Source organism: Pelmatolapia mariae, linkage group LG15 (assembly GCF_036321145.2).
Source record: "Pelmatolapia mariae isolate MD_Pm_ZW linkage group LG15, Pm_UMD_F_2, whole genome shotgun sequence".
NCBI lineage: Eukaryota > Metazoa > Chordata > Actinopteri > Cichliformes > Cichlidae > Pelmatolapia > Pelmatolapia mariae.
Window position 1 is genome coordinate 35,465,128 of NC_086240.1, and position 4,373 is coordinate 35,469,500.

The 4,373-nt window shown below is 35.6% G+C and overlaps 1 long non-coding RNA gene across 1 annotated transcript; it reads left to right on the forward strand.

Annotated features, from left to right (window-relative positions):
* The first annotated feature begins 1,569 nt into the window (after positions 1–1,569).
* Positions 1,570–2,791, forward strand: LOC134643894 (uncharacterized). Its single transcript, XR_010096418.1, has 4 exons — positions 1,570–1,680; positions 2,097–2,156; positions 2,254–2,344; positions 2,511–2,791. It is a non-coding gene; the product is annotated as an uncharacterized LOC134643894 (long non-coding RNA).
* The last annotated feature ends 1,582 nt before the right edge of the window (positions 2,792–4,373 follow it).

Below are 4,373 nucleotides of genomic sequence, written 5' to 3' on the forward strand. Positions count from 1 at the left end.
CACACAAGTTTATTTTGTTTTTATCTTCAGGAATAGATGTGTAAGTGAAAATCATTGTTGTGTAATCACAGACTACACAATCCTACAGTGTGTGCAGAATCCAACATTGAAATCTTCACACAATTTACATTCTCTCATTCACTCATCTCCAACCATGTAAGGAAACATGTCTACCACCAGGTGAAGTGGAGAAAGTGGTGAGAGTTGCCTGCACCTCTAACCAGGAGAAACTTAAGCATATGAACTTAAACAATTGTCCCAAGAAGAAACAGCACATGTCTCTGAAGTGTTTCCAAGTGAAAGGTTACAGGTGCAAATTCTTTAAAAAATATGAAAAACAATCTGAAAAAGCTGTCATACAGGATCTGGTCCTCTGACATGCTTACTGTACTGAGAAATTCACTATAATGAAAGTAAAAATAAAGAAAATTAAGTTTACTTTGTGTTCTTTAATTGCAATTTATTTAATTGTAATACTGAACATTTTGTAGCATATGGTGTTTTGGAAAACACAAAATGATTACTAAAAGCCAACACTGTAACAAAAGTCAGTAAAATATACAGCAAAACACCGTCAAATTCCAACGGTAATGGAGCGTAAAACCAAAAACTTCCTTTTACTGTATTAAATAGATTGAATAACCGTTAATTGTGAGACTGGAAAAAACTTTGTTTTTTACTGTAATAAAATGTTGAAATTATAAATATTGTCTGTGAAAACAAAAAAATATGCATACATTTTACAATTAAATATTGTAATGTTGAAAATGTCTGAAACACTTAGATTTTACGGTATTATTTGAGTAAAACTACATATTTTGGGGTTGTGCACATTGGAATTCACAGTATAAAGCTGTAGATTTTTAAGCAAACAAAAACATTCATTTTTACAGAAGCAAGATGTTAAAAAATAGGGTCCACTGTAATAATACAACCAGTAAATACCATTTTAAAAAAAAGGAAATATCAGCAGTGAAAGACAATAAAATTGATAGTATTTTTTTTTATTTTAAAATTCAGATACTGATATACAGATTAAAAGTTAGGCCTGCAGTTTATCATTGTTAACCTTCTGATAAAAAAAAAATCAACAGCAAAAGAAGATGTTAAAAATAAAGTTCATGGTTGTGAATAAAATTGATTTCAATAATCTTTTTTAATTATTATTTTAAAACAACTTTATGTTGTTGTGTTTCACGCCATATTATCAGACCACCTTAAGTGGGTCCGCCTTAAATTTTGAGTTTGTGTGATCGCTGTTGATTGGTAGCTAAACTGCTGGTAAACTGTGTACAGACGTTTTACGTTCGAATTGCAGAGAAAAAAAAATTCTGGTAGCAACATTGTGCAGTATGAGCGAACCATTTCACCAAAAAAAGGGGAAGCAAGGCAAGACGTGGCTGCAGCGGTCTGCAGACGTGACTTCTGATCAAATTCGAGCCTCCTCCTAAAGAAACAAAGAGCGACGTTACATTGCGGGATGACGTCACCTGAAAATGACCAATAGCGCGGCGCGCTGCTGAGCTGTGTGCCAACCGCTCTTTTTTTCATGCAGGAGACTTGGCTTCGCTAACGGACACAGTTTTGAACTCCTATATTAGCGCCATTTATGGCTGCTTGGACCACAGCATCTTCGGAATTTGTAGACATCCTGGCAGCTTACAATTAGTTCGAGGTGAGGTGAGTACATGCAACTTCAAGTAATCTCTGTTATAAAAATCCACCAGCCCAGCGTTTATAGATAATTTTAGCAGTTCGTTTTTTATGAGTGAGGTTGTGAATTAAGTTAGCATTTGTGAGTTGAGTTAGCATTACTGTCGCCAGGAAAGCATTGCTCTGGATTAGTTTCTGTGTTTGGCTGCTTAATTTGCTAGGGAGGAATTACCAAAGTACATGGAGTTATGTTAATCTGTAATTTCTGTGGTAAGGTAGTTCAGTCATCAAGGGGCTACGTGCTTCATTGTAAACTGCATCGGAATGAGCCACGTTGTTTCTTTCGGTGTACATATTTTACACATTTCTTTGTTGTCTGTCTCTAAGTCTTATTTTGTCTTTATTATGATTAAAAAGGTTTGTTTTGTTCCTGCCCTTTTCAGACACTGAATTTGAGCAGAAACCATAAGGATACTCAAAGGACCTGTGACTCTCAGGAAATGGTGAGATTTCAGGTCATAATCTTTTTTTCTTTTTTTTCCCATTAAATTCATTTTCCTTTTTCCCTTTACAATATTGCTGTTTTCTTTTTGTAAACAGCATCAAATGAGAGGGACAGATGAAACAGTTTCAAGACAATGGCAGGAAAAACATGCTGAAGATTGAAACAAACCTTGGCTGGAAATATTTGGTATGTGTTTTACCGTAAATCAAATTGTTGAAAAACATTCAGCTACACTGCAACACAGGGAAACTTGATTTGCACTTATTTTGTTACTTTAATTTCTTGTCTCATTATTTTTGTCAGTTATTATTGTTTATGGTGTATGCCCTTCTTGTTTTCTTTCTGAATGCAGAAGGTATCTAGCCAGTCCACAATGAAAGCTTCGGTGCACCCCATGAGTCTTCTGGCAGAAATGATGGCGCCTGTATTCTTTGGTTTCCCTAAACATCACACCCTGCCTGTTTATACGAGGCTCTTCAATTAAGTCTGCACCCAAAGATTCAATAAGAGGTAAGCAGTGGTATTATTCAAGTGAGCAGTGAGGTGAGCAGTTTCATACGCTATAAAATGTAGATTGAATGATAGGTCTCATCACCATGCATTCAGCCATTAACTTCAAGTTCTATGATTAGGGCTGTTCGATATAACGATATATATCGGATGATTTACGCTATCGTTTGTTTCGTGCTGTCACAAAATAAACTGTTTACGGCAGTATTTTTTCATTGTTTTGACGGTCACTGTAGTGGCTATATTAATTTCTTAAAGTTCTCTCTTTCTCTTATATTTAATATAACCACACTACAGACGGACAAGCCCCTGTTTTTATGCGTTGTGGTTAGCAACAACGACGGTAACAGCATCGCGTGTCCGCTTGTTTATGTTCCACATAAACCTTTCACAATAAAGCTCAAGATCCTGTTGAGACTTTTCAAAATAAACTGAATCACGTGAAAGAGCAGATTATTTACAGATGAGAAGTAAAAAAAGAGCCAACAGTTGTTTAAAAAATAAACCTTAGACTAAAAGGTTAGAACAGGCTTTTCCCCGCAGCACGCCGTGTAATAAATACAAAGAAAACGGCGGCCATTACAACTTATATCTAAAAATGTATAGTTTCATGCATCGGTTAAAACACTCGACTCAAAGTACATGACGCGCAGCTGGAAACACTTTCCGCAAGACGAGCTGCCCGAGATTCACAGAATTTACAGAAAATGTTACATTTTTGTGATTTATATCGTTATCGGGACGATAGAATTCTTATATCGGGATATGAGATTTTGCTCATATCGCACAGCCCTATCTATGATAAATCAATAGGAAACTTAAATACGTTTTCCAACAAATTGTGATTGTGATTAGGGCTGGGTTGTCTATGTATCACTTTTACATAAGTAGATTTAAAGGATAAATATTGCCAAAACGCAACCTGGGCTGTTTTTTTTTTTTACTGTATTGATTTTGATGCGCTCAAATTTATGACCTGGCCCCCTAGTATTCCCATTCACTGGCTATTGACCACAAAACAAAATCAAGGTCAATCTCAAAAACGGCTCATTTATCGTAATTATGCTTTTAGATATATGTTTGTCTCGTTTACAGTAAAAAAAAAAACCAGCCCAGGTTGCATTTTGACAATAGCTATCCTTTAAGAACTGTATATTTTACACTTAAGAAATCATTTATCATTAGATCTGTTTTTGGCAGCACATTTTGTTCATTTCTGTGCATTTTGCTCAAGCACTGATCAAACTTTGTCCATTTTTTGCTGCAGAGGGGATCCTGCCAGTCCAAAGTGAACTCCTGATGGACATTGAAGTACTCCTGCAGAGCTTGTATCTTCGACACCATGCGCATTAGAAACTCCACTGAGTCCTTTCCTTCACCAAGGCAGGACCCAATGACTCATTACTATTGATAGGTCAGGGGCAGGTAATATTTTGTTTCATGTTTATTCATTCCTCCATGGATTACCAGCCATATATATGGACACATGCTGTATTCTCAAGATCTATGCTGTTTTGTAGGAATAGAGAAAATGATATGTTTAGTCTGTTTTCAAATGGTATGTCAAATTTTCTCATTGTTTATCAGTAATATTCACTACCTTGGTTATATATGAGCATCTTTAGGTTTTTCTATATTTAGCGGTTGCAAATGTAAAATTTACGGTAAACCATTTATGTTCCTCATATTGTACTGTATTTTTAGC